The following is a 12,514-nucleotide window of genomic DNA, read 5'->3' on the forward strand; positions in this document are numbered from 1 at the left end:
GTGTGGCGTACCGTGTATGAGCCTCTCTACTGTGTGGCGTACCGTGTATGAGCCTCTCTACTGTGTGGCGTACCGTGTAAAAGCCTCTCTACTGTGTGGCGTACCATGTATAAGCCTCTCTACTGTGTAGCGTACCATGTATAAGGCTCTCTACTGTGTGGCGTACCGTGTATGAGCCTCTCTACTGTGTGGCGTACCGTGTAAAATCCTCTCTACTGTGTGGCGTACCGTGTATGAGCCTCTCTACTGTGTGGCGTACCGTGTAAAAGCCTCTCTACTGTGTGGCGTACCATGTATACGGCTCTCTACTGTGTGGCGTACCGTGTAAAAGCCTCTACTGTGTGGCGTACCATGTATACGGCTCTCTACTGTGTGGCGTACCATGTATAAGGCTCTCTACTGTGTGGCGTACCGTGTAAAAGCCTCTCTACTGTGTGGCGTACCATGTATACGGCTCTCTACTGTGTGGCGTACCATGTATAAGGCTCTCTACTGTGTGGCGTACCGTGTATAAGCCTCTCTACTGTGTGGCGTACCGTGTATAAGCCTCTCTACTGTGTGGCGTACCATGTATAAGGCTCTCTACTGTGTGGCGTACCGTGTATAAGGCTCTCTACTGTGTGGCGTACCATGTATAAGGCTCTCTACTGTGTGGCGTACCGTGTAAAAGCCTCTCTACTGTGTGGCGTACCATGTATACGGCTCTCTACTGTGTGGCGTACCATGTATAAGGCTCTCTACTGTGTGGCGTACCGTGTATAAGCCTCTCTACTGTGTGGCGTACCGTGTATAAGCCTCTCTACTGTGTGGCGTACCATGTATAAGGCTCTCTACTGTGTGGCGTACCGTGTATAAGGCTCTCTACTGTGTGGCGTACCATGTATAAGGCTCTCTACTGTGTGGCGTACCGTGTATGAGCCTCTCTACTGTGTGGCGTACCGTGTATAAGCCTCTCTACTGTGCGGCGCACCATGTATGAGCCTCTCTACTGTGTGGCGTACAGTGTATGAGCCTCTCTACTGTGTGGCGTACCGTGTATGAGCCTCTCTACTGTGTGGCGTACAGTGTATGAGCCTCTCTACTGTGTGGCGTACAGTGTATGAGCCTCTCTACTGTGTGGCGTACCGTGTATGAGCCTCTCTACTGTGTGGCGTACCGTGTATGAGCCTCTCTACTGTGTGGCGTACCATGTAAAAGCCTCTCTACTGTGTGGCGTACCATGTATAAGCCTCTCTACTGTGTAGCGTACCATGTATAAGGCTCTCTACTGTGTGGCGTACCGTGTATAAGCTTCTCTACTGTGTAGCGCAACGTGTATAAGCCTCTACTGTGTGGTGTAACGTGTATAAGCCTCTCTACTGTGTGGCGTACCGTGTATGAGCCTCTCTACTGTGTGGCGTACCATGTATAAGGCTCTCTACTGTGTGTCGTACCGTGTATAAGGCTCTCTACTGTGTGGCGTACCGTGTATGAGCCTCTCTACTGTGTGGCGTACCGTGTATGAGCCTCTCTACTGTGTGGCGTACCGTGTATGAGCCTCTCTACTGTGTGGCGTACCGTGTATGAGCCTCTCTACTGTGTGGCGTACCGTGTATGAGCCTCTCTACTGTGTGGCGTACCATGTATAAGCCTCTCTACTGTGTGGCGTACCATGTATAAGCCTCTCTACTGTGTAGCGTACCATGTATAAGGCTCTCTACTGTGTGGCGTACCGTGTATGAGCCTCTCTACTGTGTGGCGTACCGTGTAAAAGCCTCTCTACTGTGTGGCGTACCGTGTATGAGCCTCTCTACTGTGTGGCGTACCGTGTAAAAGCCTCTCTACTGTGTGGCGTACCATGTATACGGCTCTCTACTGTGTGGCGTACCGTGTAAAAGCCTCTCTACTGTGTGGCGTACCATGTATACGGCTCTCTACTGTGTGGCGTACCATGTATAAGGCTCTCTACTGTGTGGCGTACCGTGTAAAAGCCTCTCTACTGTGTGGCGTACCATGTATACGGCTCTCTACTGTGTGGCGTACCATGTATAAGGCTCTCTACTGTGTGGCGTACCATGTATAAGGCTCTCTACTGTGTGGCGTACCGTGTATAAGCCTCTCTACTGTGTGGCGTACCGTGTATAAGCCTCTCTACTGTGTGGCGTACCATGTATAAGCCTCTCTACTGTGTGGCGTACCATGTATAAGCCTCTCTACTGTGTGGCGTACCATGTATAAGCCTCTCTACTGTGTGGCGTACCGTGTATAAGCCTCTCTACTGTGTGACGTACCATGTATAAGCCTCTCTACTGTGTGGCGTACCGTGTATAAGCATCTCTACTGTGTGGCGTACCGTGTATAAGGCTCTCTACTGTGTGGCGTACCGTGTATAAGCTTCTCTACTGTGTAGCGCAACGTGTATAAGCCTCTCTACTGTGTGGCGTACCGTGTATGAGCCTCTCTACTGTGTGACGTACCATGTATAAGCCTCTCTACTACTATGTGACGTACCGTATATAAGCCTCTCTACTGTGTGGCGTACCATGTATAAGCCTCTCTACTGTGTGGCGTACCGTGTATAAGCATCTCTACTGTGTGGCGTACCGTGTATAAGGCTCTCTACTGTGTGGCGTACCGTGTATAAGCTTCTCTACTGTGTAGCGCAACGTGTATAAGCCTCTCTACTGTGTGGCGTACCGTGTATGAGCCTCTCTACTGTGTGGCGTACCGTGTATGAGCCTCTCTACTGTGTGGCGTACCGTGTATGAGCCTCTCTACTGTGTGGCGTACCGTGTATGAGCCTCTCTACTGTGTGGCGTACCGTGTATGAGCCTCTCTACTGTGTGGCGTACCGTGTATGAGCCTCTCTACTGTGTGGCGTACCGTGTATGAGCCTCTCTACTGTGTGGCGTACCGTGTAAAAGCCTCTCTACTGTGTGGCGTACCATGTATAAGCCTCTCTACTGTGTAGCGTACCATGTATAAGGCTCTCTACTGTGTGGCGTACCGTGTATGAGCCTCTCTACTGTGTGGCGTACCGTGTAAAAGCCTCTCTACTGTGTGGCGTACCGTGTATGAGCCTCTCTACTGTGTGGCGTACCGTGTAAAAGCCTCTCTACTGTGTGGCGTACCATGTATACGGCTCTCTACTGTGTGGCGTACCGTGTAAAAGCCTCTACTGTGTGGCGTACCATGTATACGGCTCTCTACTGTGTGGCGTACCATGTATAAGGCTCTCTACTGTGTGGCGTACCGTGTAAAAGCCTCTCTACTGTGTGGCGTACCATGTATACGGCTCTCTACTGTGTGGCGTACCATGTATAAGGCTCTCTACTGTGTGGCGTACCGTGTATAAGCCTCTCTACTGTGTGGCGTACCGTGTATAAGCCTCTCTACTGTGTGGCGTACCATGTATAAGGCTCTCTACTGTGTGGCGTACCGTGTATAAGGCTCTCTACTGTGTGGCGTACCATGTATAAGGCTCTCTACTGTGTGGCGTACCGTGTAAAAGCCTCTCTACTGTGTGGCGTACCATGTATACGGCTCTCTACTGTGTGGCGTACCATGTATAAGGCTCTCTACTGTGTGGCGTACCGTGTATAAGCCTCTCTACTGTGTGGCGTACCGTGTATAAGCCTCTCTACTGTGTGGCGTACCATGTATAAGGCTCTCTACTGTGTGGCGTACCATGTATAAGGCTCTCTACTGTGTGGCGTACCATGTATAAGGCTCTCTACTGTGTGGCGTACCGTGTATGAGCCTCTCTACTGTGTGGCGTACCGTGTATAAGCCTCTCTACTGTGCGGCGCACCGTGTATGAGCCTCTCTACTGTGTGGCGTACCATGTATAAGGCTCTCTACTGTGTGGCGTACCGTGTATAAGGCTCTCTACTGTGTGGGGTACCGTGTATAAGCCTCTCTACTGTGTGGCGTACCGTGTATAAGCCTCTCTACTGTGCGGCGCACCATGTATGAGCCTCTCTACTGTGTGGCGCACCGTGTATGAGCCTCTCTACTGTGTGGCGTACCATGTATAAGGCTCTCTACTGTGTGGCGTACCGTGTATAAGCTTCTCTACTGTGTAGCGCAACATGTATAAGCCTCTACTGTGTGGCGTACCATGTATAAGGCTCTCTACTGTGTGGCGTACCGTGTATAAGGCTCTCTACTGTGTGGCGTACCGTGTATAAGGCTCTCTACTGTGTGGCGTACCGTGTATGAGCATCTCTACTGTGTGGCGTACCGTGTATAAGCCTCTCTACTGTGCGGCGCACCGTGTATGAGCCTCTCTACTGTGTGGCGTACCATGTATAAGGCTCTCTACTGTGTGGCGTACCGTGTATAAGGCTCTCTACTGTGCGGCGTACCGTGTATAAGGCTCTCTACTGTGCGGCGCACCGTGTATAAGCCTCTCTACTGTGCGGCGCACCGTGTATAAGCCTCTCTACTGTGTGGCGTACCGTGTATGAGCCTCTCTACTGTGTGGCGTACCATGTATAAGGCTCTCTACTGTGCGGCGTACCGTGTATAAGCCTCTCTACTGTGCGGCGCACCGTGTATAAGCCTCTCTACTGTGTGGCGTACCGTGTATGAGCCTCTCTACTGTGTGGCGTACCGTGTATAAGCTTCTCTACTGTGTGGCGTACAGTGTATAAGCTTCTCTACTGTGTAGCGCAACGTGTATAAGCCTCTACTGTGTGGCGTAACGTGTATGAGCCTCTCTACTGTGTGGCGCACCGTGTATAAGCCTCTCTACTGTGTGGCGTACCGTGTATGAGCCTCTCTACTGTGTGGCGTACCGTGTATGAGCCTCTCTACTGTGTGGCGTACCGTGTATAAGCCTCTCTACTGTGTGGCGTACCATGTAAAAGCCTCTCTACTGTGTGGCGTACCATGTATAAGCCTCTCTACTGTGTAGCGTACCATGTATAAGGCTCTCTACTGTGTGGCGTACCGTGTAAAAGCCTCTCTACTGTGTGGCGTACCGTGTAAAAGCCTCTCTACTGTGTGGCGTACCGTGTATGAGCCTCTCTACTGTGTGGCGTACCGTGTAAAAGCCTCTCTACTGTGTGGCGTACCGTGTATACGGCTCTCTACTGTGTGGCGTACCGTGTAAAAGCCTCTCTACTGTGTGGCGTACCATGTATACGGCTCTCTACTGTGTGTAGTACCGTGTATAAGCCTCTCTACTGTGTGGCGTACCGTGTATAAGCCTCTCTACTGTGTGGCGTACCGTGTATAAGCCTCTCTACTGTGTGGCGTACCGTGTATAAGCCTCTCTACTGTGTGGCGTACCATGTATAAGCCTCTCTACTGTGTGGCGTACCGTGTATAAGCCTCTCTACTGTGTGGCGTACCATGTATAAGCCTCTCTACTGTGTGGCGTACCATGTATAAGCCTCTCTACTGTGTGGCGTACCGTGTATAAGCCCCTCTACTGTGTGACGTACCATGTATAAGCCTCTCTACTATGTGACGTACCGTATATAAGCCTCTCTACTGTGTGGCGTACCATGTATAAGCCTCTCTACTGTGTGGCGTACCGTGTATAAGCATCTCTACTGTGTGGCGTACCGTGTATAAGGCTCTCTACTGTGTGGCGTACCGTGTATAAGGCTCTCTACTGTGTGGCGTACCATGTATAAGCCTCTCTACTGTGTGGCGTACCGTGTATAAGCCTCTCTACTGTGTGGCGTACCGTGTAAAAGCCTCTCTACTGTGTGGCGTACCATGTATACGGCTCTCTACTGTGTGGCGTACCGTGTAAAAGCCTCTCTACTGTGTGGCGTACCATGTATACGGCTCTCTACTGTGTGGCGTACCATGTATAAGGCTCTCTACTGTGTGGCGTACCGTGTAAAAGCCTCTCTACTGTGTGGCGTACCATGTATACGGCTCTCTACTGTGTGGCGTACCATGTATAAGGCTCTCTACTGTGTGGCGTACCATGTATAAGGCTCTCTACTGTGTGGCGTACCGTGTATAAGCCTCTCTACTGTGTGGCGTACCGTGTATAAGCCTCTCTACTGTGTGGCGTACCATGTATAAGCCTCTCTACTGTGTGGCGTACCATGTATAAGCCTCTCTACTGTGTGGCGTACCATGTATAAGCCTCTCTACTGTGTGGCGTACCATGTATAAGCCTCTCTACTGTGTGGCGTACCGTGTATAAGCCTCTCTACTGTGTGACGTACCATGTATAAGCCTCTCTACTATGTGACGTACCGTATATAAGCCTCTCTACTGTGTGGCGTACCATGTATAAGCCTCTCTACTGTGTGGCGTACCGTGTATAAGCATCTCTACTGTGTGGCGTACCGTGTATAAGGCTCTCTACTGTGTGGCGTACCGTGTATAAGGCTCTCTACTGTGTGGCGTACCATGTATAAGCCTCTCTACTGTGTGGCGTACCGTGTATAAGCCTCTCTACTGTGTGGCGTACCGTGTATAAGCCTCTCTACTGTGTGGCGTACCATGTATAAGCCTCTCTACTGTGTGGCGTACCATGTATAAGGCTCTCTACTGTGTGGCGTACCATGTATAAGCCTCTCTACTGTGTGACGTACCGTGTATAAGCTTCTCTACTGTGTAGCGCAACGTGTATAAGCCTCTACTGTGTGGCGTAACGTGTATAAACCTCTCTACTGTGTGGCGTAACGTGTATAAACCTCTCTACTGTGTGGCGTAACGTGTATAAACCTCTCTACTGTGTGGCGTAACGTGTATAAACCTCTCTACTGTGTGGCGTAATGTGTATAAGCCTCTGTACTGTGTGGCGTAACGTGTATAAGCTTCTCTACTATGTGGGGTATTCAATTTCGGCTAGCGAAAAAATTGTATAATTCGACCATGGGTATTTAATTGCGGGTTTTTCGCCCATTTTTTAATCCCTTTTCGCCCACGACTTTTCACTTTTTTTGTCGAATTGGCATGGGAGAAAACAGACTCAAAAAATGGGCAAAAATGCCTGCAAATTTGTCAAAACACATGGCTCACCAGAAAATTCACAGATCCACGTGATTTTCGTTAGTGCTGGATTTTTTGACCAGTTGAAAAATCCTGCACATGCATTGAATAGGGGGAATGTCATTCGCCCTAAAAATGACCAATAATTGACGATTTTTAGACTGGATGAAAAATCCGTCAATAATTGAATACCCCCTTATGTGTTGTAACATGTATAAGCCTCTCTACTGTGTGGCGCACCCTGTATAAGGATCTCTACTGTGTGGCGCACCCTGTATAAGGATCTCTACTGTGTGGCGCACCCTGTGTAAGGCTCTCTAGTGTGTGGCGTACCCTGTGTAACGCTCTCTAGTGTGTGGCGTACCCTGTGTAACGCTCTCTAGTGTGTGGCGTACCCTGTGTAACGCTCTCTAGTGTGTGGCGTACCCTGTGTAACGCTCTCTACTGTGTTGCGTACCCTTTATAAGGCTCTCTACTGTGTGGTGTACCCTGTATAAGGCTCTCTGCTGTGTGGTGTACCCTGTATAAGGCTCTCTACCGTGTGGCGTACCCTGTATAAGGCTCTCTACTGTGTGGCGTACCCTGTATAACGCTCTCTAGTGTGTTACGTACCCTGTATAAGGCTCTCTACTGTGTGGTGTACCCTGTATAAGGCTCTCTACTGTGTTGCGCACCCTGTGTAAGGCTCTCTACTGTGTGGCGTACCGTGTATAAGGCTCTCTAGTGTGTTGCGTACCCTGTATAAGGCTCTCTACTGTGTGGTGTACCCTGTATAAGGCTCTCTAGTGTGTTGCGTACCCTGTATAAGGCTCTCTACTGTGTGGTGTACCCTGTATAAGGCTCTCTACTGTGTGGTGTACCCTGTATAAGGCTCTCTACTGTGTGGTGTACCCTGTATAAGGCTCTTTACTGTGTGTCGCAACGTGTATAAGGCACTCTACTGTGTGGCGCAACGTGTATAAGGCGCTCTACTGTGTGGTGTACTGTGTATAAGCTTCTCTACTGTGTGGCGCACTGTGTGTAAAGCTCTCTACTGTGATTTGGGAGTACTGCTGTGTGGCGACACCCCTTGTTAGTGAGATAAAACACCGTATTTTGGGCGACGCCATTTCCCTGTTTTTAATATGGGAGGGGGCCCAATGCATATTGTTGCACCTGGGCCCACCATTCTCTAGTTCCGCCACTGGCCCTCCTGTTAGGGTTGATGCTAGATCCAAGTGGCCTAAGGGACCTTTCCCGTCAGGGGGAGGAGCCACTGCACAAGGGGGAGGAGCTAGGCCAGTGGGAGAGTTCCTCTACGATCCACACCACCAACTAATATCTTTAGTAATTAGGTGCCGAGAGAAGAGGAGCGAGCCACCGAGCCCAAAGCGTGGCGAGCGAAGAGAGGGTACTTTTCGGGTACCCTGTTCATCCGTAGCCCCTCCCCCTGGTGACGTGTCTCCTCCCCTGGGTACGTCAGAAGGTCCCTTCTCAAGTTCTCCCACTCCGATATAGAATCAACCCTCCTATTAGTGACCGGCTCTGCAGGCTCCAACTGGAAAACCGAGCTCCCAGTGCCTGCAGGCGGGGTCATAGAGGAGGCCCCAATGCATCCTGGGACAGCCTAAAGCTTTAGTCTGCTGGTGCCTCTCTGGATCAAGATCCCACTCTACACCCCGAGGTTTTCCTTGTGGAATACACAGTGTACCCTGCTACAGAAATTGAGCTATATGATACATATATTCCAAACAGCAGCAGCTGTATACAGGTATGACAATCGCCAAGTCCGATAGTGTGAGTCTCCCTGAGGACAGGGGGCGCCCGCCATCAATGGGAATATCGGATAGAACCATCGATGGTATGAAGCTCGCCATCACCCGCGCACCCCCCACACCCGCTCCCCTGTCACCCGCTGCCGCCGCCGAACCCCCCTCCCGCACAACACGGCGGCCGCACTGATAACAAGTTCATGTCCCAGCATGCTGCAGCTGCACCGCTTACCTGCAAGACACCTGTACGGAAACTCCAACTCCCGGCATGCAGCGCGGCGGCTGTATATATAAGGGGAGGGGAGCGTCTAGGATGCCTTCCGCGGAAAGACCTAGAGCACGTCAGGCAGTGGGCGGTGCTGGGGGCGGAGTCGAAAGAAGCGTCGGGCGCGCGTACGCGGGAACTTTAAATAGCAGTGCAGCGCAATCAGTGGCACAGGAGGAAGGGAGAGTGCGGCCGCGGTATTGAAGCTCTCCGGCGCTGGTTTATGTAAGCGGGATCCCAGGACACGACACGATTAGCATCTTGTTGCCGTCAGGCTGCTGGAGAGTAAGATTAATTTAATGCTCGTTTTGTTTGGGTAGCAATCGGACCTATCCCAGGGTTATCTTATCGTGGTGCTATGGGAGCTGCTCAGTGTGCCCTGTGAGGTGGTGAGTGGGTTAAAGCCTCCCCCAATGCTTGTACTGAATTGGTTAATGCCCCCCCCTCATACCCTCTCCAAGTGTGTTAATGCCCCCCCCCCCATGCCCTCTCAGAGTGTTAATGCCCACCCCCATGCCCTCTCTGAGTGTTAATGCCCACCCCCATGCCCTCTCTGAGTGTTAATGCCCCCCCTCATGCCCTCTCTGAGTGTGTTAATGCCCCCCCTCATGCCCTCTCTGAGTGTGTTAATGCCCCCCCTCATGCCCTCTCTGAGTGTTAATGCCCCCCTCATGCCCTCTCTGAGTGTGTTAATGCCCCCCTCATGCCCTCTCTGAGTGGGTTAATGCCCCCCATGCCCTCTCTGAGTGGGTTAATGCCCCCCCATGCCCTCTCTGAGTGGGTTAATGCCCCCCCATGCCCTCTCTGAGTGGGTTAATGCCCCCCCATGCCCTCTCTGAGTGGGTTAATGCCCCCCCATGCCCTCTCTGAGTGGGTTAATGCCCCCCATGCCCTCTCTGAGTGGGGTAATGATCCCCCCCCCCCCCCCCTCATGCCCTCACTGAGTGGGTTAATGACCCGCCCTCCACATGCTCTCACCGAGTGGGCTAATTACCCCCCCTCCCCTGCCATGACCTCACTGAGTGGGTCACCCCCCGTCATGCCCGCACTGAGTGGGTTGATGGGTGGGGGGGGGGTTGATGGGTGGGGGGGGGGGCACACAGATATTTGGTGCATATATATATTCTAATTAACAGCAGCGCTTTCCACATATATTGTTTGGTGGGATATATGGGTGCTGGGGTGTGAGCTGGCATACTCACTCTGTGTTTTCTCTATCTGGGCTTCCTTGTGGGTTTGTTCCCTAGCTGAGGCGGTGTGTGTGTGTCGGTACTACGTGTCTGCATGTCTGAAGCTGAGTGTTACTCCCCGGTGGGGGGTTGCTGGGGGCGCAGATATGGGTCTGGAGATGGCTTTGTCGGCACAGCCGACACCTGATTTGCTTACTATGTTAAGTACACTTAATGCAAATGTGGCCTCATTGCCGAAGAGATTGGATAAATCGGAGTCTCAGACACAAGAGTGGAGAAAATCCATGGAGGATGCTATGTCTCAGTGCAGGCCCCGTCAGGGTCGCAAAAGCGTTCGTTTACCCAGATGGTAGATATGGATACTGGCACGGATTCTGATTCCGATGTCGACTTCACTGAGGCCACTTTACACCCTAGGCTAGTTAACAGTATTCAGTACATGATTGTGGCTATTAAAGAAGTTTTACGTATATCTCTGACAAACCTGCGGTGCAGGAAACAAAGATTTGTTTGTTTAAAGGGAAAAAACCTGAGGCGAAGCCCCCCCCCTCATGAAATTCATATTTCTGAAAAGGCTTGGGAGTCTCCATTCAAGAGGTGGCAGATTCCCAAGAGAATTTTCATAATGTATCCTTTACCCTCTGACAAAGACAAATAGGAGTCGTCTCCTAATGTCAATAAGGCTCTATCCCGTTTGTCTAAGAAGGTGGTGCTTCCGTCCCCTGACACGACAGCTCTCAAAGATCCGGCGGATCGCAAGCTGGAGACGTCTCTGAAGCCCATTTTCGCTAATTCGGGTGCATTGCTCAGACCTGCTGTGGCATCGGTATGGGTGAGTAGTGCTATTGCTAAATGGGCTGATAATTTAGCTTCTGATATGGATACCCTTGATAAAGATAATGTTCTTTTGACTCTTGGTTATATCAAGGATGCTGCAGATTACCTGAAGGATGCGGCGAGGGATGTTGGTCTCTTGGGATCAAGAGCCAATGCCATGGCGGTCTCGGCCAGGAGGGCGTTGTGGATCCATCAATGGAATGCTTATGCCGACTCCAAGAAAGCTATGGAAGCTCTCCCCTTCAAAGGTAGTGTCTTGTTTGGTGACGGCTTGACTGACCTGGTGTCTACCGCGAATGCGGGTAAGTCATCTTTTCTTCCTTATGGTCCCACACAGTAGAAAAAGGCGCCCAATCAGCAGATGCAGTCCTTTCTTCCAAATAAATACATGTGAGGAAAAGGCTTGTCCTTTCTCGCTTCAAAGGGTAGAGGAAGGGGAAGAAAGTCGCCTGCAGTATCAGGCACTCAGGACCAAAAGTCCTCCCCCCGCCTCTGCCAAGTCCACCGCATGACGCTTGGGCTCCCCTGGGGGGTTGACCCCAAAAACAATTGGCTTCTCTTCCAGAGGTTCAGACCTTTGTGAAAGGGGTTCACATCCAGCCTCCATTTGTGCCTCCAGTGGCACCATGGGACCTTAATGTGTTGTTGCAGTTCCTACTGTCACGATCCGGGCATCTGGACGCCATTACTTACCCTTCAGATGCCTCCTAAGGCTAGCTCGGCGTTCTAGGACCGGATCCCATCTGTTATACTGATGTCCACATTTCTGCCTCCTCTCCTGTCACCCTGAGACGCTGTCACCGCGGCGCCATGTACATCCGGAATGGCGTCTCCCATGGCCGCCGTCCCTGAGTTTCTGCATGCAGGATGTCAGAGTGGCGATTACGTCAGCCGCGGCGTCCGCTGTGCCCGCGTGGTTTGAATGTGCACTTATCAGTCTGGCGTCTCCTGTGGCCGGTGCCGCCATTACTGTGTTTTAATTCCCACATGGATTACAAACCATAGTCCCTCCAAGTGTCTGCATGGGCGCAGCCATGTTGGATACTGTCACCTGATCATTTTCACCAATCTGTTTGCATTTGTAATCTGCATAATTGCCTAGCCAATCCCTTCCTTGCTGCAGGTATAAGTATGTTGTGCCTGAGCAAGGAAGGCGTCAGTGCTTTGGTTGTCAAACCTAGTTCCAGTTTGTCTCTCTCCTGTGATTGTCTTCCAGGTTCCAGTTCCTATCTCCAAACCTCCACTAAAGAGACCCTGTCAGGAATCGACTCACCTCAGTTACATATGTCCGTCGGTGCGGACTTCGTCCGGGGTCACTGCATGTCGCTGTCGTCCGTCATCCTGTCGTTGGGTGTCATCTCAGGCCCAGGAGCGCTCCTGATGTCAGCGGGCGTGTGAGCACGCCGTGTTCCTGCCGGGCCACGGCATGGGCGCCGCCATGACAGTATCCTCCAGTGTAAGTGCGGCAGCCAATCCGGAGCTTGGCCGCACCTCCTTGTCTCACTCCAGCCAATGCCTGCCGATCA

The 12,514-nt window shown here is 51.5% G+C and overlaps 1 protein-coding gene across 2 annotated transcripts in view; it reads right to left on the reverse strand.

Annotated features, from left to right (window-relative positions):
* The window catches only part of LOC134983939 (zinc finger protein 432-like), a 107,930-nt gene extending 98,917 nt beyond the window's left edge, over positions 1 to 9,013 (reverse strand). For both annotated transcript variants that reach the window (XM_063949550.1, XM_063949549.1), the window contains exon 1: positions 8,929 to 9,013. The gene's annotated coding sequence lies outside the window, so the exon portion shown is untranslated. The remainder of the gene's footprint in view (positions 1 to 8,928) is intronic.
* Positions 9,014 to 12,514: the final 3,501 nt, after the last annotated feature.

This window comes from Pseudophryne corroboree, assembly GCF_028390025.1.
Source record: "Pseudophryne corroboree isolate aPseCor3 chromosome 3 unlocalized genomic scaffold, aPseCor3.hap2 SUPER_3_unloc_3, whole genome shotgun sequence".
NCBI lineage: Eukaryota > Metazoa > Chordata > Amphibia > Anura > Myobatrachidae > Pseudophryne > Pseudophryne corroboree.